This window comes from Manis javanica, chromosome 9 (assembly GCF_040802235.1).
Source record: "Manis javanica isolate MJ-LG chromosome 9, MJ_LKY, whole genome shotgun sequence".
Lineage (NCBI taxonomy): Eukaryota > Metazoa > Chordata > Mammalia > Pholidota > Manidae > Manis > Manis javanica.
The window spans coordinates 87,885,203-87,910,082 of NC_133164.1; the positions used below are offsets into that span (position 1 = coordinate 87,885,203).

General features: G+C 38.3%; 1 protein-coding gene and 1 pseudogene across 1 annotated transcript in view; both read left to right on the top strand.

Moving 5' to 3' along the window:
* Positions 1 to 24,880, top strand: part of MIB1 (MIB E3 ubiquitin protein ligase 1) — a 146,038-nt gene that overhangs the window by 8,514 nt on the left and 112,644 nt on the right. The window lies entirely within an intron of this gene.
* Positions 830 to 23,537, top strand: LOC108395299 (exosome complex exonuclease RRP44 pseudogene; annotated as a pseudogene).

Sequence of the window (24,880 nt, forward strand, 5' to 3'; positions counted from 1 at the left end):
CTTATATAAAAGCAGGTGTCTTTAGAGGTAACTTTTAAAATCGTAATTTTCAAGATAATTCTACACATCATTTAATTTGTTGTGCATAGAGATTGATCTTGTTGATCTGATTCTTTTAGCAAACTTTTTTTTTTAATTGAGGCAGGCCCTTAGCATTTACTTAGATTTGACCTATAATTTTCGTATCTGACAAGGGGTTGATTCCCTTAAAATTGACATGTAGAGAAAAGATAATACTAAATAACATGTATAAACATACAGAGAGAGAGAGACATGTTTTTTTTTCTTTCTATTCCAAATTTTGTTTCTAATCTACACACTACTGGATTTTTCTTTAAACTTTTTTTTTAAATTTAACTATTGTTGATGTACAATCTTGTATTGGTTTCAAACATACAACCCAGTGGTTCATCAGTTATCCATATTATTAAATCCTACCCCCTCTATTGTTGTTACTATATCAGTCAACATAGATGTTACAGAACCATTAATTTAGCAAACATTTTAAAAGCACTTCTAGCTAGCTGCCTTAGGAAATGCTTATTGAAATATTTTTTAATTTCTATGGTTAATTTCTTCAGGCTTTTTTTTAAAGGATTGAACAAATCACTAGTAATTGACTTTGGCTTAATCCTTAGGTTATAATACTGCTTTCAGTGTTTTTTTTTTTCTTCAAAATATTTAATAATTGATGTTCATGTACATTTTATTACAGTCTCAAGATTTACTAATTTAATTGTAGTACTTGATATTTGTTTGCATAATAGTTAAAAATAAGTTTAACCCTTCTTTCTCAAATAATTTCAGGTTTACAAAAAAATGCAAAACTAATGAAAAGAGTTCTCTTTTGTCCTTCACCCATCTTCTTTCAGATGTTAACATCTAACAAAGTACAATTATTGAAACTAGAAAAATAACAATACTATTAACTAATCTACAGACCTTATTTAAATTTCACCAGTTATCCCACTAAAGTGCTTTTTCTGATCTAGAATCCAGTGCAGGATCACACACTGCATTTAGTACTTCTCAAATGTTAGTAAGCATATAGGTTATCTGCGGACCCTAAAAAATGCAGATTCTTATTCAGTGGGCCTGGGATTCATCAAGAATAGCCTTACCAATCAAGCTCCCTGGTGATGCAGATGTTGGTGGCTCATGGACACACTTTGAATAGCAGGATGCTAAGTGACTCCTTGTCTATCTGAGATGCCCAGGCACTCTGTTGTCTCCCTTTCCCCTCAGTTGATTCTAAGTTTTGATGGTCAGTAATACATGTCTGGGATCTTAGAGATTGGTGTTGCTAGGTGGGGAGAAGAGAAGAATGTACAACTGAAATAAAGGAACATGAAACAACTTTCTAATACATGTATTTGTTTGCAAACATAATGCTTCTTAGTCTGTGTTTCTGTTTCTATACTTTATTGCCTTATCCCTCTGGTTGGCTCAGATACTTCTTTTTGGATATATTTCCAGTTAGCCACCCACCAGGATCTGTCCTTCACCTTCTTCAATTGCTAGGCAATGTGACCCCAAGACACCCTGTGCTGCTTCTGTCCACTGCCGCGGGTGTGCCGTGTTGCAGTCGTCTTTCACAGTAGATGATGAGTGTGAGAGGACGGATTGTGTGTGTGTGATTTTTGTGTCTGCATTTTCTATAAAGCCGTGGCTCTGAACAAATACTTTCTGAATAAAATGCACTTTTCAAAAGCTTTAGACATTTGATCTGAGGTTAGATAGATATTATCCTAAAACAGATAAAAGGAGACTGAGGCTTGGAAAGATAAACTTGTTCAGTCATAAAGCTGGTAAATGGCAGATTGCTTTTCCCCACTCTGTCTTTCTCTAATCATTTATAGTACTGTAGTTCAGAAATGATCACCATATATACTAATTTTCCTGATGGAAAACTAGTTAGGAAATTTAAGTAATTTATGCTATGTATGTAATATCGTTGAATATTAATGTTTTTCTCTGTGTGTGTGTGTATACAACATATTTTTGTGTGGAATTATATTTTGCCTCCTCTAAGAAAACATCAGTCCTGTGAAAGAGTTTTTGCTGTCAAGGCAAGTAATTCGGCTACATGTGAGGCTCTAGGATTATCTAGCTTGTTAGCCTTTACTATTGTGTGGTTTTTTTTTTTTTTACTTTATTGAGGTTCTTCATCTTTTACATTTTCTTTGCTCCAAACAGCAAAGTCTCAGTCATCCTATACTCTTGAAGCCAAGCTCTGCCCTTCTTAGAAGAGACTGTTGTATTTCTTAACTATTAGATCTTACCCAATATTCAAATTACTGAACTCTTACCCTGTTTATAAAGCTTCTTTTGTTTTATGAGAAAAATTGACCTATTCATAGTTATGTGTGGGGTTAAGGGCAACCTAGATAATTCCATTACCTAGTGTGGGAGAAAATTTTCAATTAGAAGTTAGAAGCCAGCTAGTTGGCTTTTTTTGTTTAGTTATGAAATAAGGAGATCAACTTAAATATAAATTTTCCTCTAGCTTTGAAAATCTGATTTGCTGTTAATAGTAAAAACTAATAATTCACACAGCTAACTTAAGCTAACCCAGGAAATACAAATTAAAAAAAAGATACCTTTTACCTTAAACAGATCAACAAAAATTAAGTCTAAAATAGTATGTATTGATAAAGAATATGGGGAAATCAGAATTCTCAAGTTATTCGTGGGATGATAAATTGGTTACAGCCACTTTGAGAAGCAGTTTGGCAATGTCTTGTAAACTTCACCAAGGCACATTATCCTGAAGCTGGGAAAATGTACTTACTTCTAAGTGTATATCCATGGGAATCTCAGGCACACATCCATTAAGAGATTGTATACAGAAATTAGTTGCAATATTGTTTATAAAACCAATTAATTTGGAAACAGCAAAAAGTCTGATGATATAACCTCATAGGTTTTCCTTTGTATGTGATCTTTTTTCTCTCTCTGGCTGCTTTTAATAGTCTGTCCTTATCCTTGATCTTTGCCATTTTAATTATTATATGTCATGGTTGTGTCTTCCTTGGGTTCATTGTGTTGGGAGATCTGTGTACCTCCATGGCCTCAGAGTCCATCTCTTTTCCCAGATTGGAGAAGTTTTCAGTAATTACCTCCTCAAGGACACTTTCTATCCCTTTTTCTTTCTCTTCTTCTTCTGGTACCCCTATAATACGAATGTTGTGTTTGGATTGGTCACAGTTCTCTCAATATTCTTTCATTCCCAGAGATCTTGTTTTCTGTGTCTCAGCTTCTTTGTATTCCTCTTCCCTAATTTCTGATTCCTTTATTTTCTCTGCTGTATCTAATCTGCTTTTAAAACCCTCCATTGTATTCCGTAATGGTCGGATCTCCATCCTAAATTCGTTCCTGAGTTCTTGAATATTTTTCTGTACTTCAATGAGCATATTTATGATTTTTATTTTGAAATCTCTTTCAGAAATATCGATGAGTTCAGTTTCATTTGACATGTTTTCTGGTGTTTTTGGGATTTTGGTTTTAACCAAGTTCCTTTGACATTTCATATTTGTATGTGGTGTCCTCTAGTGCCCAAAAGCTCTACTCTCTGGAGCTGTTCAGCCCCCCTGGAGTGATGTCCGGGGTCTCAGGGGAGCCATGTTAGTGCCTGGGGGGAGGAAAGAGCTATTTCCTGCTTCCTGGATGCTATGCTTTTCTCCACTGCCAGAACCAGTGGGCAGAACACACAGGTGTAAACCTTAACTGCCATATGCAGGGCTTCCCTCTGGTTGGCCTGACGCCAGGGAAGGGGCTGCCAGTTTGCAAGCCAGGTGTGCCGTGGCCGGGAGGAAGGTGCAGCAGGCTGCGTATCGTGGGGAGCCTTTCAGCTGTGTAGCCTGACAGTGGGATGGAGGTCTTGAAGCTCCTGAAAGTTCCTTTTTTAGAAATGTTTTTATTTTTCAATTAAGGTACATTTTTTTAGACATATTGCACACTTAATAGGCTCCAGTATAGCATAAACATTACTTTTATATGCACTAGGAAAACAACATGCTGGGCAGAATGAGGCTGGATAATTTTGTCTACCTGTCCTTTGTCCTGAGCAGTAAGCTCTGTGCACTCCTTGCCCCTGTAGCCTTCTTGCTCTTAGGAAGTCTCTCAGACTGCCCGCCTTTCTTTTGTCCCAGAGTAGCCGTATATGGATCCCTGTTTTCTACAAGCAGCTGGAATCTCAGTCTCTCCAGGTATTCCCACCTGTCTTAGCTTTTCAACACTACTAATCACCAGAGCATCAGGCAGTGTAGGTTCGTGCCCCCAGAGCAGATCTCCAGGGCTAGGTGTTCAGCAGTCCCAGCCTTCTACTCCCTCCTGCTCTGTTTCTCTTTCTCCTTCCAGTGAGTTGAGGTGGGGGAAGGGCTCAGGTCCCGCCGGATCAAGCCTTTGGTTTGTTACCCTGTTCCATGATGTCTGCTCTTTTCTCCAGGTGTATGCAGTTTGGTGCTGCCTTCTTTCCTGTTGCTCTTTCAGGATTAGTTGTATTAATTATATTTTTGTATTATATTTGGTTTTGGGTGGAGGCCTGTGTCTCACCTCTTGTGCTGCCATCTTTATCTCCTGATGGTTAGCATTTTTTAGAAATGTTTTTATTTTTCAATTAAGGTACATTTTTTTAGACATATTGCACACTTAATAGGCTCCAGTATAGCATAAACATTACTTTTATATGCACTAGGAAAACAAAAAATACTCTTAACTTGCTATCTTTAGTGTGATATTTGTTGTTGGGATGGTCTGGAACTGAACCCACAATATCTTTGAAGTTAGCTTGAAAGTAGAAAAAGGATAAACAGACTGAAATGTCTAGTCTTCAGGGTGGTATTTTGGTATTTTGCTTGTCATCAGAATATTTTTTTAAAAGTGAGAGGAGTGTTATTTTTCCTCATTATTGTATTTTAAGATCTTGGTCTAATATGTCGGTAAGTCAAGTCTGATTCTAAATTCAGTTTGTTCCATTCTTGGTTTTGCTAGATGTTTTAGCTTTTAGGAGGCCTCATGAAGATACATAGATCATCCTTTAGGGAAGAAGTGCATTTCTGATGTATGATATGCTGGTTATTAAGCTATTATGTCTTGCCTTTGAACCTACTCTGTGTTCTACTGTGTGAGGCTGGGCTGGGACTGCATTTGATATTTTTCTTCACCAGCTGGTTGTCTCTTGGCTGCTAGTAGGGGGTGCTACCAGGAGGCTGGCAGGGGGAGGGGAGAAGGAACTTGCTTTCCTGTTTTGCCTGCTCTTCCTGTTGGATCAACTCATCCAGGAGGATTTCATTATCGGTATTTGATTCTAGTTTAGTTATTTCCAACAAACCAGAAACGCCGTAAGTGTGGCCTCCCCTACCTCCACCCCCCCCGCATCACTTAACTAGGCACAAAGAAGCCACAGTATGTGTTAATATACCAGAGCTGAGTAACAGTGTAGGGTTCTTATGCTCTCAAACTCCTTGTGTTCCATGTGTGACATTTTTTTGTAGGGGCCCACTTAAGGGTACTAGTGTCAGCTAATTTACAATTAGTAAAGCTTAATTGTTGATTTTAAGGAAAAAAACAAGTACAAAAGTAAAAGTTTGAATGGACATCTACATAACCAGCACCAGTCAGTCCTGACCCCTCTGGATCTCAGCCTTATTGGTCCCTTCTTTAAGCCTCTTACACTTTAATAATCCAATTTTTTCATTGTTTCTCCATTTCAGGTGAATTTGTATAGTTTCTGTCTCTTGACTAGACCCTAATACAATGTTTACTAATAAATCTCCATCTTATTTTTCTATTTTATTTACCCAGTTAAATAAAAAATTTAATTGAAATTTAGCTGGTAGTTTTCCATCTTTTGTTAGGCTAATCATTTCTTAAAAATGAATTAGAAGATATTTCACTTATATTTTGAATAAATGAATTAAAAATCCATGAATTTAAAATGAAGTAAAAATTTATTTTCTTTTCAGGATGCTAATAGAGTTTTTTGGTGATATGCCTCATTTCAGTATTAAAATCATATAATAACGGAAACATCTCCAGTGATTTTACGACTTGCTGTAGTTTCTTTAGAACAGCATTTATTTTCTCATTTATTATCAGATACTGTTTTTACCTGGAAGGGACAGATTAAATGGGTATTATAAGGATGATACAACTAACAACTACTTTTTGCCACAGGAAAGGTGTACAATTTTGGAACACAACCATTTTGTACAAGAAAAATATGGAACTCATTCTTAATTTTGACTTTTAAGCACTTTTTCTCAAGATGATCAACAAATCCTGTTTTGTTTCAGAGTGTGTTCCACTAATACACTTACCTAGGCACAAAGAAGCTACAGTATGTATTAATATACCAGAGCTGAGTAAAAGTGTGGGGTTCTTAGGCTCTCAGACACCTTGTGTTCCATGTGTGACATGATTTTTTTGTAGGGGCCCACTTAAGGGTACTAGTGTCAGCTAATTTACAATTAGTAAAGCGTAATTGTTGATTTTAAGGAAAAAAACAAGTATAAAAGTAAAAGTTTGAATGGACAACTACAAACCTTTATTCGGAATGCTTGGAAGCAAGTTTATAAACTTCTGGATTTTAGAACCGTAATGTGATATGTTTGCAACATAGAACATAACACTGAGATCCACCACAGTACCCTGTTATTCTGCAGCAAAAGTTATGAATAATTAAACTAATAGGATAAAGACTACATACTATATATATCCTCTTATTTGTTCAGATCAGGGATTACCACTGAGTTTGCTTCTAACTTACAAAAATGCTTAAGAGTTTTTGGATTTTTTTAAAAGTTTTATTTTGGTATCATTAATTTACAATTACATGAGGAACATTATGTTTAGTAGAATCACCCCATTACCAAGACACCCCAACATACCCATTACAGTCACTGTCCATTAGCATAGTAAGATGCTGTCTTCTCTGTGTTGCACAGCCCTCCCCGTGCCCCCACCCCCATTATACATGCTAATCATAATTCCCCTTTCACTCCTCCCCCACCCCTTATTCCTCCCTTCCCACCCATCCTCCCCAGTCCCTTTCACTTTGGTAACTGTTAGTCCATTCTTGGGTTCTGTGATTCTGCTGTTGATTTGTTCCTTCAGTTTTCTCTTTGTTCTTATACTCCACATATGAGTGAAATCATTTGGTACTTGTCTTTCTCTGCCCGGCTTATTTCACTGAGCATAATACCCTCTAGCTCCATCCATGTTGCTGCAAATGGTAGGATTTATTTTCTTCTTATGGCTGAATAATATTCCATTGTGTATATGTACCACCTTTTCTTTATCCATTCATCTACTGATGGACACTTAGGTTGCTTCCATTTCTTGGCTATTGTAAATAGTGCTGCGATAAACATAGGGGTGCATATGTCTTTTTCAAACTGGGCTTCTGCATTCTTAGGGTAAATTACTAGGAGTGGAATTCCTGGGTCAAATGGTATCTCTATTTTGAGTTTTTTGAGGAATCTCCATACTGCTTTCCACAATGGTTGAACTAATTTACATTCCCACCAGCAGTGTAGGGGGGTTCCCCTTTCTCCACAACCTCGCCAACATTTGTTGTTGTCTTTTGGATGGTGGCGATCCTTACTGGTGTGAGGTGAAATCTCATTGTGGTTTTAATTTGCATTTCTCTGATGACTAGCGGTGTGGAGCATCTTTTCATGTGTCTGTTGGCCATCTGAATTTCTTCTTTGGAAAAGTGTCTGTTCAGCTCCTCTGCCCGTTTTTTAATTGGATTATTTGCTTTTTGTTTGTTGAGGTGCATGAGCTCTTTATGTATTTTGGATGTCAACCCTTTATCGGATCTGTCATTTATGAATATATTCTCTCATACTGTAGGATGCCTTTTTGTTCGGCTGATGGTGTCCTTTGCTGTACAGAAGCTTTTCAGCTTGATATAGTCCCACTTGTTCATTTTTGCTTTTGTTTCCCTTGCCTGGGGACATATGTTCATGAAGAAGTCGCTCATGTTTATGTCGAAGAGATTTTTGCCTATGTTTTTTTCCAAGAGTTTTATGGTTTGATGACTTACATTCAGGTCTTTGATCTATTTCAAATTTACTTTTGTGTATAGGGTTAGACAATGATCCAGTTTCATTCTCTTACATGTAGCTGTCCAGTTATGCCAGCACCAGCTGTTGAAGAGGCTGTCATTTCCCCATCGTATATCCATGGCTCCTTTATCGTATATTAATTGACCATATATGTTTGGGTTAATATCTGGAGTCTCTATTCTTTTCCACTGATTTGTGGCTCTGTTCTAGTGCCAGTACCAAATTGTCTTGGTCACTGTGGCTTTGTAGTAAAGCTTGAAGTTGGGAAGCGAGATCCTCACCACTTTATTTTTCCTTCTCAGGATTGCTTTGGCTATTCGGGGTCTTTGGTGGTTCCATATGAATTTTAGAACTGTTTGTTCCAGTTTGTTGAAGAATGCTGTTGATATTTTAATAGGCATTGCATTGAATCTGTAGATTGCTTTAGGCAGGATGGCCATTTTGACGATATTAATTCTTCCTAGCCAAGAGCATGGGATGAGTTTCCATTTGTTAATGTCCTCTTTAATTTCTCTTAAGAGTGTCTTGTAGTTTTCAGGGTATAGGTCTTTCACTTCCTTGTTTAGGTTTATTCCTAGGTATTTTATTCTTTTTGATGCAATTGTGAATGGAATTGTTTTCCTGATTTCTCTTTCTGCTAGTTCATCGTTAGTGTATAGGAAATCAACCGATTTCTGTGTATTAATTTTGTATCCTGCAACTTTGCTGAATTCAGATACTAGTTCTCGTAGTTTTGGAGTGGAGTCTTTAGGGTTTTTTATGTACAGTAAGTATCATGTCATCTGAAAATAGTGACATTTTGACTTCTTCTTTACCAATCTGGATTCCTTGTATTTCTTTATTTTGTCTAATTGCCGTGGCTAGGACCTCCAGTCGTATGTTGAATAAGATTGAGGAGAGTGGGCATCCCTGTCTTGTTCCTGATCTTAAAGGAAAAGCTTTCAGCTCCTTGCTGCTAAGTATGTTATTGGCTGTGGGTTTATCATGTATGGTCTGCATTATGTTCAGGAACTTGCCCTCTATACCCATTTTGCTGAGAGTTTTTATCATGAATGGATGCTGAATTTTGTCGAATCCTTTTTCAGCATCCATGGAGATGATCATGTGGTTTTTGTCCTCCTTTTTGTTGATGTGGTGGATGATGTTGATGGATTTTCGAATGTTGTACCATCCTTGCATCCCTGAGATGAATCCCGCTTGGTTATGGTGTATGATCCTCTTGGTGTATTGTTGAATTCGCTTTGCTAATATTTTGGTGAGTATTTTTGCATTGTCGTTCATCAGGGATATCGGTCTGTAATTTTCTTTTTTTGTGGTTTCTTTGCCTGGTTTTGATATTAGGGTGATGCTGGCTTTATAGTATGAGTTTGGAAGTATTCCCTCCTCTTCTATTTTTTGGAAAACTATAAGGAGAATGGGTATTATGTCTTCTCTATATGACTGATAAAATTCGGTGGTGAATCCATCTGGCCCTGGTAGTTTTTTGATTTAATTTCGTTGCTGGTAATTGGTCTATTTAGATTTTCTGTTTCTTCCTTGGTCAGTTTTGGAAGGTTGTATTTTTCTAGGAAGTTGTCCATTTCTTCTAGGTTTTCCTGCTTTTTAGCATATAGAGTCTCATAGTATTCTCTAATGATTCTTGGTATTACTGTGGGGTCCATCGTGATTTTTCCTTTCTCGTTTCTGATTCTGTTGATGTGTATAGATTCTCTTTTTCTCTTAATAAGTCTGGCTAGGGGCTTATCTATTTTGTTTATTTTCTCAAAGATTCAGCTCTTGGTTTCATTGATTTTTTTCTATTGTTTTATTCTTCTCAATTTTATTTATTTCTTCTCTGATCTTTATTATGTCCCTCTTTCTGCTGACTTTAGGCCTCATTTGTTCTTCTTTTTCTAATTTCAATAATTGTGATGTTAGACTATTCATTTGGGATTGTTCTTCCTTCTTTACATAGGCCTGGATTGCTATATACTTACCTCCTAGCACTGCCTGCACTGCGTCCCACAGAAGTTGGGGCTTTGTGTTGTTGTTGTTGTAGAAGTCCGAGCCGTGGCCGAGGTCGGACTCCAGCCCTTCTAAGATGGCGCTCACATCCGGTAATGGCACATCTCACGCATCCGCTCTGCCGAGTAGGAGAATCCCCCTCCCAGACCTTATAAGTAGTTCCGTGCTCGTGCACACTGCATGATTCCCGCCCTGTCACCAATAGAGTTAAAGGCCATGCATGCTCTCCCCTTTGATTGGACTAGGAAACATATATATATAGCGGTAGTTAGTAGTAGGAAGGAGGAGAAGCCAGCAGCAGCAGCAGCCAGCAGAAGCAGCAGCCAGCAGAACCAGAAGCTAGCGAGCCAGCCTGCAGAGACGAGAGGAATAAGCTAGAGAGAAACTAAAAGAGCTCTAACTCATACCTGCCTGTGTGCAAGCTACAGTCTTTCTGTAACACCGCCTGTGAGAAGAAATTAAAGCTGATTGAAACGGAACCAGGTCTCCTGTGATCGCGTCAACTCGACCCACGGGAAGCGGGTGAGATAGTTGTCATTTGTCTCCATATATTGCTTGATCTCTAGTTTAATTTGGTCACTGATCCATTGATTATTTAGGAGCATGTTGTTAAGCCTCCATGTGTTTGTGAGCCTTTTTGTTTTCTTTGTACAATTTATTTCAAGTTTTATGCGTTTGTGGTCTGAGAAGTTGGTTTGTAGAATTTCGATCTTTTTGAATTTACTGAGGCTCTTTTTGTTGCCTACTGTGTGGTCTATTCTGGAAAATGTTCCATGTGCATTTGAGAAGAATATATCCTGCTGCTTTTGGGTATAGAGTTCTGTAGATGTCTGTTAGGTCCATCTGTTCTAGTGTGTTCAGTGCCTCTGTGTCCTTATTTTCTGTCTGGGGATCTGTCCTTTGGAGTGAGTGGTGTGTTGAAGTCTCCTAGAATGAATGCATTACATTCTATTTCCTCCTTTAATTCTGTTAGTATTTGTTTTTACTTATGTTGGTGCTCCTGTATTGGGTGCACATATATTTATAATTGTTATACCCTCTTGTTGGACTGCCCCCTTTATCATTTTGTAATGTCCTTCTTTATCTCTTGTTACTTTCTTTGTTTTGAAGTCCATTTTCCTGATACAAGTATTGCAACACCTGCTTTTTTCTCCCTATTGTTTGCATAAAATATCTTTTTCCATCCCTTCAGTTTTAGTCTGTGTATGTCTTTGGGTTTGAGGTGAGTCTCTTGTAAGCAGCACATAGATGGGTCTTGCTTTTTTATCCGTTCTATTACTCTGTGTCTTTTGTTTGGTGCCTTCAGTCCATTTACATTTAGAGTGATTATTGAAAGATATGTACTTATGGCCGTTGCAGGCTTTAGATTCATGGTTACCAAAGGTTCAAGGGTAGCTTCTTTACTATCTGTCTAACTTAACTCACTTATTAAGTTATTATAAACACGGTGTTATGATTCCTTATTTCTCTCCCTTCTTATTCCTCCCCCTCCATTTTTTATATGTTAGGTGTTTTATTCTGCCCTATTTTGTGTTTCCTTTGACTGCTTTTGTGAGTAGTTATTTTATTTTTTACCTTTAGTTAGTATTTGGTTGGCATGGTTTCTTTGCTGTGATTTTATTTTCTCTGATGACATCGATTTTTGCCTTAGGAATGCTTCCATCTACAGCAGTCCCTCTAAAATATCTTGTAGAGGTGGTTTGTGGGAGGCAAATTTCCTCAATGTTTGCTTTTCTGGGAATTGTTTAATCCCTCCTTCATATTTAAATGATAATCGTGCTGGATAGAGTATTCTTGGTTCTAGGCCCTTTTGTTTCATTGCATTAAATATATTATGCCATTCTCTTCTGGCCAGTAAGGTTTCTTTTGAGAAGTCTGATGATAATAGCCTGATGGGTTTTCCTTTGTAGGTGACCTTTTTTCTCTGTGGCTGCCTTTAATTCTTTCCTTGTCCTTGATCTTTGCCATTTTAATTATTATGTTTCTTGGTGTTGTCTTCCTTGGGTCCTGTCTGTTGGGAGTTCTGTGGGCTTCCATGTTCTGAGAAACTATTTCCTTCCCCAGTTTGATGAAGTTTTCAGCAATTATTTCTTCAAAGACACTTTCTATCCCTTTTCTATCTTTTCTTCTGGTACCCTTATATTGCGAATATTGTTCTGTTTGGATTGGTCACACAGTTCTCTTAATATTGTTTCATTCCTGGAGATCATTTTATCTCTCTCTGCCTCAGTTCTCTGTGTTCTTGTTCTCTGATATCTATTCCATTAATGGCCTCTTGCACCTCATCCAGTCTACTTTTAAGTTCCAGAGATTGTTTTATTTGTGTATTCTCCCTCCTAACTTGATCCTTTAGCTCTTGCATATTTCTCTGCAGGTCCATCAGGATGGTTATGACCTTTATTTTGAATTCTTTTTCAGGAAGGTTGGTTAAATCTGTCTCCCCAGGCTCCCTCTCCGGGGTTGTCTGGGTAAGTCTGGACTGGATCAAATTTTTCTGCCTTTTCATGGTGATAGAGGTAGTCCTAGGCAGTTGGTTCATGTGTCAGCTGGAAGAAAAATGTCCCGCACACAGGGAGTTGCTTCTGGTTTTTCCTGAGCCGCCGCAGGTGGGGCAGCCATCGGGGCAGCCTAGAGCCCCACGGGGAGAGGCACACCCTGGGTGTGCTCTCCTTTGAGAATGGTGGCCTTTTGCACCCTGTCCCGGCTTCCTCTGTCTGTGCTGCGCTGCCATGTGCAAGCAGGACCTCTGATTCTGTCCCAGGCAGCTGCGGAGGAGACCCTGGGCATTTGCTGTGGGTGGGGTGGGGCCCTCCCAGGCCGCTCCCCTCCTATGGCATGCTCGCGCTGGAGGGGGGAATGGACGGGAGGCTGTTTATCGCCATGAGGGGCTTCAGAGCTGTGCTGCTGCCCAGGGGGTTGGGGCACCTGGAGTTCCCCAGGATTCCCAGCTGCCGGTCTGAGTGCCAGGACGATTCCATCAAGCTGTGAGGCCCCTGTCCCTTTAAGACTTTCAAAAATCACTCGCTTTTCTTTTGTCCCAGGGGCGCCGGCTGCGGGGATCCGCTCGCAGGTTTTACTGTTCTGTTTCCCTAATATTCAGCACACCACGCACTGTGTCTCTGCCCTCCCCGTGAGGATGACTAGGGCTGGGTATTTAGCAGTCCTGGGCTCCTACTCTCTTCCCGCTCCGACTCCTCTCCTCCCGCTGGTGGCCTGAGGTCAGGGGAGCGCTCGGGTCCCGCCGGGCTGCGGCTTGTATCTTACCCCCTTTGTGTGGTGCTGAGTTCTTGCAGATGTAGATGTAGCCTGGGTGTTGTACTGTATGTTCTGGTCTCTCCTTTAGGATTAGTTGTATTTGTTGTATTTTCAAAAGTATATATGGTTTTGGGAGGATATTTCTGCTGCCCTACTTACGCCACCATCTTGGCTCGTTCTTCCTCCCGAGTTTTTGGATTTTTGATAAGAAATTGTGTACTCATTTTCTTTTGCATTTCAAAGGATCATCTTCTCTATCTTCTGGGTCATGTACCTTTGGAAACCATTGCTCTAAGTCACCAAGGTGTAGTTTATGAATTTTGAAGTACCTGAGGAAAATGGCTTTATGACTTGTCCAAGATTTCATAAGTTGATGGTGGAGATTCAAATCCAGATTTCTTTTTCTTTTTTGTTTTTCCCATTTTATAGCATTAGTCTCTTTAAGCCTTTAATTTTTCACCCTTAAAATGAAGTTGTAGTAATTCAAGGTACACAGATGTTTTACTTCTAAGTTGAAGTAACAAATTTTTACCAGTTTGCAGGAAAAAAAGTGGATAAAAATCTTACTTTGTTTGACCATATTTTCTACCCTTATGTAACAAATGATAAAAATAACAGATATATTACTAGAATTGCCAATTGTATGCCTAACTTGACAGCTTGTTTTTGTTTTGACTATATGGAGCATGATTGTAATTTTATTATGCAAACTTGTAATAAAGTAAAGTAGCAGAGGCTGCAAAAAATAGACGAGAGAGTAAGTTGTCCAACAGAAGAGATATGAGGGAGTTGTAAATTTGGGATGAGACACCTTCAAGGACATTTTCTGTATAGCAAGAGTTGGTTGGCTATAGATGGTGTTTTACTCTACTACACTATTGAAGTTAACTAAAAAGTTGATAATCTTTTCAGTTTTTAAAATGTTTCTCTGAGATTTATTTGAATATTATAGGATTTGATAAGTTATAGTTTGAATCCAGTAGGTTGAGTAGGGAACATGATGCCCTAGATATATGGTTATTCTTAAAATAAGATCAGCTAGGGGTAAAAGCTTGGTGGAGTGAAGAGTGTAAGAGGCCAGTCTTTATAACGAGACCCAGCTGAGTTTGAATTTGGGGCTGCCACTTACTCATGTTGTGTGATTTCAGGCAGGTTACTTTCCTGAGCCTCAATTTCTTCACCTATAAGTGAAGACCATAATGCCTACCTTTTATTATTATTGGGAAGGGTAAATAAAATGTGTGAAGCACTAAGCTTGGTATACTAATAAATAGTGACTAGTATCATTAATAACAACAATTCTATTTTCATTAATTTAGTATTTCTCAGGAGTAATGAATGTGGAATATACTAACCAGATGGCAGGTCACAAAGGCTTCACTCTCACTAGGAATTTTAATTACAGTTCAGATAGTGTCTAAACCAGTAAGTAGTCTGGTTCAGGGGAGAATAGAATGTATATTTTAGTTGGTTAACTGTCTTTAATCTCTGTAGTACTTTTTGGTCACATTGATTTGGGGTTAAAGTTGAATGAATCCATAAATCAGAAACAGTATTTCTTGGTTGGGTGAATGACTTCAACAGTTACACTGCAAAATGAATTACATTTAAATACTGGTTAATAACTTGTAAATTATTTTTTACTGTTAGCTAAATCTCTTAATTAGGACAAAAATTTGGAGGGTTAACTGGGCACTATACTAGTCTACTAGGGGTGTTTTTTTTATTTAAAAAAATTTTGAAATATACGATACAATATTTAAGATATCCGAATAGATAAATGAGTAATAAATACCTGTGAAGCCATCTGGAAACAAAATGTTCTGTCTTGCCAATGGGTTTCAGCCCCAGACAAGTTCACTATGGATTCAGTGAGACCAAAGAAGTGACAGTGGAATGTTCTTGGGGTGAAAGGGTTTATACCCAACTTTATTTTCATGGTGGCAGGTCAATCACTAGAATCCTGTCCACTCAGAGCAAGTCTGCATGCAGCAAGCTGGGCTCTGCCTCTGGGCCTTTCTACTCCCACAGCCATATCAGTCTCTGTCCACCACATTCCAGCCTCTGCTGTCCTGCAGCTGTGCAGCAGCTGTGCCACTGTGTTGCCCAGAGCACTGGGAGGAGCTCTGTATAGAGTCAGTAAGAACATATTGCCCACACATGTGTAGTGAGCTAGCCGACCAGGGCCAGGTGAGAATCCTGGCCATATGAACCTTCACTTTATCCACAGTTACTAATATATTTGAAACACCATATACTTGCCAATTTCATTCCCTTCCTTAATCTTTTAAGGCAAACATCCAGAAATTAGGTAACACTCCTGTGGGTTTCTTCACATTTCTGTTGTTTAACTTGTAAACAATATATAGTATACTCTATTTGCAGATTTTGTATTCTTGAATAATTAAAAAATTTCGGTAACATTGTGGTTGAAATCCATGTTGAATTGTGTCACTGTTTAACATCCATTTTAGGTACTCCATTGTATACCTAAATATATGTTTCCACTCTCTTTTTATTGAACAATTGTATTATTTACTTTTTCTTTTGCTGTTATACAAAATTCTAATTTAGATATTCTTGTCCCACATTAAAGTGCTTCATATGGTGAATTACAAGTAGTAAAACTAGTTCTTTCAAGTCATCTCTTCTGTCTAGAAATTTAACATTTTTTTACTTAAATAAATCAATGCTTTGTGAATTTGAGTTGTTTTCATTGCCTCGCTTAAGAACTTCTGGGTTAGTGATGTTGATGAGCATGTTTTACTGTTTCTCGTAAAATTTTCCAACAAAAAGACTTAAGTTATGTAAATTCCCCAAGTTACTGAATTTAGGCGAGATTCTTTTAAAACGTAGAGCAGATGGTCATTTGGGTATTAGTAGAATGAGTCAAAAGCTTTCATCAGGTGGTTCATTTAACAGCTGCACATGTCTTCATAAAGCTTAGCTCAGGAAAAGAGCATTAATTCTCTAGGGAATATGGTATTCTTTAGAAGGAGAAAAAGCACTAACAGGTTTAGTTAGGGAATTAGGTTTTTTGAAATAAAAATTTTAAGGAATAACTCTTGCCAGAATTGAGGACGTTTAGACTGGGAGGGAATGTTTTTAGATGAGAATGAATGTAGTGGATATAGTTAAGGGGAAACAAAAAAGCTACCGAAGAGCAGTAAAATGTTAGCCTTGCTTATTTAATGCCTTTTATTCTGTTTTATATTTTCTTTAAATATCAACTCTTGTTTTGGTCAGGTAATTGCATTCTCATTAAGAGTTCTGTAGGCTCATTTTGGTGGGGAGAGGGTTGCTTTGTTTACTTTTTCCAGTTCTCAGCGTTAGTTGTCTGTTCCACAGCTGTTCAGTAGCTTTGCTGGCATTTGAACTGTGGGAACCAAGAAAGGATTTGGATGTGCTTTTGTGTGCATTAATGGTTTTCCTGAAGTATTCTTTAAAACCATGAATTGTGGGGTTTTTTTTAAAGCAGTTATTGTGTTTAAATGGTTCCTTTTAAAGAAAGCCTGTACTCAGATTATGAGCTCATGAATATTGTTATCATTGTACTTTGTGGAAAATGAGGTTAGAAAAGACAAACACACAAATAGAAGAATAGCTGAAAACTAGACTTTCTTTTTGTGGTCAGGTGGGGAGGTTGGGATACATTTTCCCTGCCTTTCATCAACCTATTCTTATTTGAAGGGCTGCACAGTTAAGGATAGACCTCTCAATGTAATTTTTGTTTTGATCTAGTATGAAAAGTGTAGCATCTTTGGATGTACGTTTTACAAAATTTGAAAGCAGAGTCAAAATCTTTTAAGGCATTTGATACCTTCCTGTGGATAAAGTGAAGGTTCTTATGGCCAGTATTCTCACCTGGCCCTGGTCGGCTAGCTCACTGCACACGTGTGGGCAATACATTGTTTTGGACTTTATATAAAGAGCTCCACCCAGTGCTCTGGGCAACAAGGTGGCATGGCCCCACAGCTGCTGCATGGCTGCAAGGCTGCAGGAGAGCAGAGACTGAGACAGTTGCAGGGGCAGAGAGGCCCAGAGGCAGAGATTGGCTTGCTGCATGCAGACTCACTCTGAGTGGATGGGATTCTAGTGATTGACCTGCCACTGTGGGAATAAAGTTGGGTATAAACGCTTTCACCCCAAGAATGTTGCATTGTCATTCCTTGGTCTCATTGTATCCATAGTGAACTTGCCAGGGGCTGAAACCCATTGGCAAGATACTTCCATAGAGGTTGTAGCAATTTATATGTCCACATCAGTGGTATCTGGTTCTGACGCTGTCTTTACAAGCACTGACAGACTATTTTTAATCTGTGTCAGTTTGACAGGATAAAATTGTATCTTGTTTTTTTAATAATGAAAATATGTTTATAATTAAGCTAAGCAATTCCAAAGTATATAGAACAAAGGTGAGAGTGCTTTTCTCCCCACCTGTGTACCACCAACCACTCTCAGCAATTTGGAGTGGGTTTTCAAAGATTGTCTCATTACACACTGTATATGTGTGCTCAATGCATATGCCTTCTAGGTTTGTGCCATGCTTAGAAAGATTTTCCTCCTGTTTTGTCAATGGCTTTTAGCCCCAGGCAAGTTCGCTATGGATTCAGTGTGACCAAAGAAATTGACAGCAAAACGTTCTCAGGGTGAAAGGGTTATACCCAACTTTATTTCCAGGTGGCAGGTCAGTCACTAGAATCCCATTCACTCAGAGTGAGTCTGTATACAGCAAGCCAGTCTCTGCCTCTGGGACCCTCTGTCCACAGAGCCGTCCTCTGGCCTTCTCTCTACAGTCGTCCCGCACAGCCATCCCCCGGGCCTCTCTGCACAGTCGTCCTGCACAGCCATCCTCTGGGCCTCTGTTGTCAGCTCTCCACCACTCCAGCCTCAGCTCTACTCTCCTGCAGCCTTGCAGCCCTGCCACCTCACGTGCAGAGCTCTTTATATAGAGTCAACAGTCATGTATTGCCCACAGGTGTGCAGTGAGCTAGTCAACCAGGGCCAGGTGAGAATCCTGGCCACAGGAATTCTCATTTTATCTACACCTCCAAATTGTAAAATACACTGTTCAACTTATTTCCTAGCACTTCTTTTTCATATTTAGCTCCTTAGTTTATCTTTATTTTTGGTATGTTGTACTGTAGGGAACTAAAGTTTAACAAGGATTGAGCTTTTTTTAAAATTTTGTTCTAATTATAATGGAAACAGACTACCCCAAAATTTAATGGTGTGAAATCATTTATATGCTCATGGTTTCCAGGACTTGGAGATGGCTTCAAGGTCACCAGACTTAGTATGAAAGAGCTTGCAAGGCCTGTAGGGTGTGAATCCTGAGGGGGAGATAGAGAAAAACAGACAAGTGGCACCTGCATTATGGCCTAACCTCAAAAGTCACAAAATGTTACTTCTGCCACCTTTTATTGATAGAGGCAGTTGCAAATGCCTACCCAGGTCTAGTAGGAAAATAGATCCATCTCTTTTTAGTCATGTGTTGTTGTCAAAAGAGCATTTCAGATCCGGCAAGCAGCCTGTGCCCCCGGCCGCACTACTTGCTGCCCGATACCAACGTGCTTCTGCACCAGATTTTAAGTGTCTGGAGGCCAGGGACCTGGGGTTCTGTGGCCTCCAGCTTGCGACCCCCAGGCAGCTTATTGATGTTCTTGAGGACCCAGCCATCAGGAATGTAATTGTGCTGCAAACAGCCCTTCAAGAAGTAAGAAATTGGAGTGCTCCAGTATATAAACGAATTCGAGATGTCACTAACAACCAGGAGAAGCATTTCTATACCTTCACTAATGAGCACCATAGAGAAACTTATGTAGAACAAGAACAGGGAGAAAATGCTAATGACAGAAATGATAGAGCCATTCCAGTAGCAGCAAAATGGTACAATGAACATTTCAAGAAAATGTCAGCAGAGAATCAGCTACAAGTTATCTTCATAACAAATGATAGGCAAAACAAGGAAAAAGCCATAGAAGAAGGAATATCAGCTTTCACTTGTGAAGAATACGTAAAAAGCCTAACTGCTAATCCCAAACTCATAGATCGTCTTGATTGTTTGTCTGAAGAAGGGAATGAAATAGAAAGTGGAAAAATAATACTTTCAGAGCACCTTCCCTTAAGTAAGCTACAGCAAGGCATAAAATCTGGTACATACCTTCAAGGAACATTTAGAGCCAGCAGGGAAAATTACTTAGAAGCTGCAGTATGGGTTCATGGAGACACTGAAGAAAACAAAGAGGTAATGTTGCAAGGACTTAAAAATTTAAACCTAGCGATTCATGAAGATATTGTGGCTGTGGAGCTTCTTCCCAAGAATCAGTGGGTAGCACCATCTTCAGTGGTTTTACATGATGAAGGGCAAAATGAAGATGATATAGAAAAAGAAGACGAGAGAGTACACATTCTTAAGACTGCTCTAAATAAAAAAATGTTAAAGCCTACAGGTAGAGTTGTAGGAATAATAAAAAGGAGTTGGAGACCAAATTGTGGCATGCTTTCCAAGTCTGATGTTACGGAGTCAAGAAGACATCTCTTTACACCTGCTGATAAGAGAATCCCTAGAATTTGGATAGAAACCAGACAGGCTTCTATATTGGAAGGACGGAGAATTATTGTTGCTGTTGATGGTTGGCCTAGAAATTCCAGATATCCAAATGGACACTTTGTGAAAAATTTGGGTGAAGTCGGAGACAAAGAGACTGAAACAGAAGTGTTGTTACTTGAGCATGATGTTCCCCACCAGCCTTTTTCACAGGCTGTTCTGAGCTTTCTACCAAAGATGCCCTGGAGCATTACTGAAAAGGACATGAAAAACCGAGAAGATCTGAGACATCTGTGTGTTTGTAGTGTGGACCCACCAGGATGTACCGATATAGATGATGCTCTACATTGTAGAGAACTTGAAAATGGAAATTTGGAGGCCAGGAAATGCTTTGGATCAAGAATCAGCCAGAAGGGGAACAACTGTGTATCTTTGTGAAAAGAGAATTGATATGGTTCCAGAGTTGCCGAGCTCTAACTTATGTTCCTTAAGATGTAATGTTGACAGGTTGGCATTTTCATGTATTTGGGAAATGAACCACAATGCTGAAATCTTAAAAACCAGGTTTACCAAAAGTGCGATTAATTCAAAGGCTTCTCTTACGTATGCTGAAGCTCAGATGAGAATTGCTTCAGCAACCATGAACGACGATATTACCACTAGTTTGCGTGGACTAAATAAACTTGCTAAAATTTTGAAAAAAGGAAGAATAGAAAAAGGGGCTTTGACCCTCTCTTCTCCAGAAGTTCGATTCCACATGGACAGTGAAACTCATGATCCTATAGATCTGCAGACCAAGGAACTTAGAGAGACAAATTCCATGGTGGAAGAATTTATGTTACTTGCCAATATCTCTGTTGCAAAAAAAATTCATGAAGAATTTTCTGAACATGCTCTGCTTTGAAAACATCCTGCTCCTCCTCCATCAGATTATGAAATTCTTGTTAAGGCAGATAAATCCAAGAATTTGGAAATTAAAACAGATACAGCCAAGTCTTTGGCTGACTCTTTGGCCCAGGCTGATTCTCCTACTTTCCCATATCTAAACACTCTGTTAAGAATATTAGCCACTCGCTGTATGATGCAAGCTGTGTACTTCTGCTCTGGAATGGATAATGATTTTCATCACTATGGCTTAGCATCCCCGATATACACACATTTTACTTCACCCATCAGAAGATGCGCAGACATCATTGTTCATCGATTGTTGGCTGTGGCAATTGGGGCAGACTGCACTTATCCTGAGCTCACAGACAAACAGAAGCTTGCAGATTTATGTAAGAATCTCAATTCCGGCACAAAATGGCTCAATATGCCCAACGTGCATCAGTGGCTTTTCATACCCAGTTATTTTTCAAAAGTAAAGGAATAGTAAGCAAAGAAGCCTATATTCTGCTTGTAAGAAAGAATGCAATTGTGGTGTTAATTCCTAAGTATGGTTTAGAAGGTACAGTCTTTTTTGAAGAAAAGGACAAACCAAAGCCACGGTTTACTTATGATGATGAGATACCTTCACTTAAAATAGAAGATACAGTATTTCATATATTTGATAAAGTTAGAGTGAAAATCATGTTAGACTCATCTAATCTTCAGCATCAGAAAATCCGAATGTCCCTGGTAGAACCACAGATACCAGGAATAAACATTCCTGCTGATACTTCAAACATGGACACTTACGAGCCAAAGAGAAAGAAGAATCAGCTTGAAAAGTAACTACAGTCAACAAAAACAACTTCCAAGCTTGGTTCCCTTTAAAAAAATGAAAAACAAAACACCTTGAAAGAACACCTCTAAACCTAAGAAGTGTGGGATAGACAGTTTGTTACTTTCAAGTCCATTTTAATAATTTTTTAAATTTGCATTTTTATTGAACTGTTGACTGTGCTGGACTGCCCATTGTACTACTTCATTTCTGGATTGAACAGAACTATTTATGCAGAAAAATTGAATTGAATATCACTTAAGTACTGTAAGGATAGCAACTTCAGGGATCTGTAAAGATATTTAAGTGGAGCATTCATCTGCTCACTGAGGAACAGGTTAATTTTGTGTAAGTAATTTGATTATTTAATATTGATAGACAAACTATCATTTTTCTATGGAGGAAAATAAAACATTTTTAGAAGCTAGGAACAATCTATTTCTAAATCTTGAAAACTGTCAGTGTTTGGTATGGCAATTTTCAGATTTCAAGACAGTGAAGTCAAGATATGTTGAAGATCAGTATTTAATCTCCTCTGCTGTTCTTAATTTACCTGACAAACATGTTCTGTTAACTGTTAAAATGCCTGCCTTTATTAGTGGTCCTTGAACAGCTGTGAATGTTTGGGGGTTAAATGTTGTAAGAAGGCAAGAATAGGATATTTTGATCTGACTAGAAAAAAAAATTTTTTTTTTTTAATAACAAGTTAAAAGGATCATTGTGCCTGACCTTCAAATCTCTCTCCCAAAAATAAGGCAGTAGGGCTCAAAGAAAAGAACAGAGATGGTACTATGAATGTCTACATCATGTTATTTATAAGATAAAGTAGGTAACGGCTTTTTAAACTGCATCTGTATCAGATTCGATAGGAAAGGCAGAATTTTAAGTAAGGACTTATTAAGGGGAACAGATTGAAGTATTACAACTTGGTATGCCAGACTGACTACTTCCCTTGTTAACCAGAAAGATTAGTAATGATAAGTGCTTTCAAGAATATTTTGAGATAGTTACCTTTCAACATTTTACTTTGCTTATTCATATTCTATACTTACAAAGTACAAGTCTTATCGCCAATCAAGTAAACTATCTTTGTCTTAGGAAAACATCTGTATGTGGAGGCAGGACTTGTTTCAGTTGAAGGAAGATAGCTTTGAGTCCAAGAAATAGACTAAGGTGCAAGACTAGGCACCTTACACTAAGTGTAAGGTGCAACACTTAGGTTGCTTCCATATCTTGGCAATTGTAAATAATGCAGCAATAAACACGGAAGTTCATTTAAAAAAAAAAGCATTTCAGATGGGATATAGAATAGTTTGGTGTGGCCCTTTTTGGAAAATACCATCTGCTACACCTTTTCCTCCATTTTAAATATACACTAAGTTTTCCAGGGATCTAATTGTTGTGAAATGCATATATAAAGCAGGAGTATATCTGTATTTTAGTATTAAAATCTGTGAATTAAAAAAATATAGTGATTCTTGCCATTTGTCATTAAAAATTCTAATTTTATGAAAATTAAAAATTCAGTTGAATAGCCCTTCATCAGTTATGACAGTTTTTCAAAATCTTTATCTGTTACAGGTTTTAGAGTTTACCTTAAGAAGTATCTTGGTGTGAGCTGGAAAAATTTCTTAACTTTGCAAACTTTTGCTATTTGTGTTTGGGAATAATAATTACAGGAATAATTGCCCCATTTTTTCAAAATGAACATTATAAGGAATTATTTACATACTGATTTGAAGCAAAATAAAGCAAATTCTTAGTAACCTAAGGGGTGACTAGCCAGTTTATGGATTATTTGGTATTTATTTTTTAAAGTCCTTAAATGATTATAAAAACCCATACAAACCCATTTTTCTATGTTTGTTTATATGATACCCAAAAAGGAAGAGTAGAGGAAGGTTGCACTTAGCCTTCTGATTTATATTTTGAAAGACTGAAGCATGTAATAACTAGTGAATGGTAGCCTTGAGTTGTATAGCTATATGTGGTTTTAAATTTTAGTATACTTTCTAAAAATAGTCTAGAGTGTAATTTTTGGGGGGCTATATGGCTGATGGTAATCTTCATGATTGATGCAGTCAGACTTAATTAGCCGTAGAATAGAGTACACCATTGTGAACTGTTGAGAAGCGATGAATGAGCTGCCAGTTGGTATATAGGCCTGTCTTCGTGGCAGTTGGGTTCACTGTTGCTACTCTGGAGTGAAAGCATTTGAGAGGAACTGAGGAGACAGGTACAGCTGCAGGTAAGCCATAAGCTTTGGGGGAAAAATGAGATGAAATCATCATGAGAATGGCTGTGGAGAACGTGGGTAATTTGCTAAAATGAGGATATTCCACATACAAGTAATTTAGTGTTTTGTACATGCAGTCCCTGGGATATTGATAAATTTATCAAGTTCTTTGATCTTTGTGGAAGTATTACCAAATTTGAGATATATGATGACTTGATGACTACAATTAGATGACTTGTACATTTAATAAATCTATTAAGATTAGATTAAGTGCAGTATAATTGTTTACATTTGCGTTTTGCTTTAAAGCCTTTTAAAGTATGTTTACCTCTATTACATCACTTTAGCTTTGCAATGTCCATTTGCCAATGTTGTCTTAGTCTGTTTGGGCTGCCATAACAAACTGCTAAATTAAAGACTGAGTGGTTTAAACAAAGGAATTTATTTCTCACTTTTTTGGGGGCTGGGAAGTCCAAGGTCATGGTATTGGCCAACTTGATTTCCTGGTGAGGGCTGTCTTACTGGCTTGGGACTGTTGCCTTCTTGCTGTGTCCTCCCATGGTGCAGAGAGACCTCTGGTCTTTTTTCCTCTGCTTAGAAGGACATTAACACCTTTATGGGGTCCTGCTCTTCATTACCTCATCTAAACCTGGTTCCCTCCCTAAGGCCTCACCTCCAGATACCATCACACTGTGGATTCAACATGTGCATTTAGAGGAGAGACGCATTTAGGGGAGACGCATTTAGTCCGTAACACATAGGAAAGCAAGTAGTCTCTCAATTCATAGAAGAGAATATTGGTCCCAGAGTAGTTTCAGTTAATTCTGAACATTATCTAGCTAATAAGTTTTAAGCTAGCTTAAATCACTTACCCTTGTTTTTACCATTTAATGCAACAATTTAAATATATAAGTCAGAAGTCATGTCTTATTTCCTGTCCTAACGCTGTAACTCATCTCTAGGTCTCTGACTATATTTCATATTCCTGCCAAACAAATAAAGCTGCCCTTAGTTCATTGAACACACTCTGTGCTCTTCTGAGATTTCTTCTTTCTCCCTTT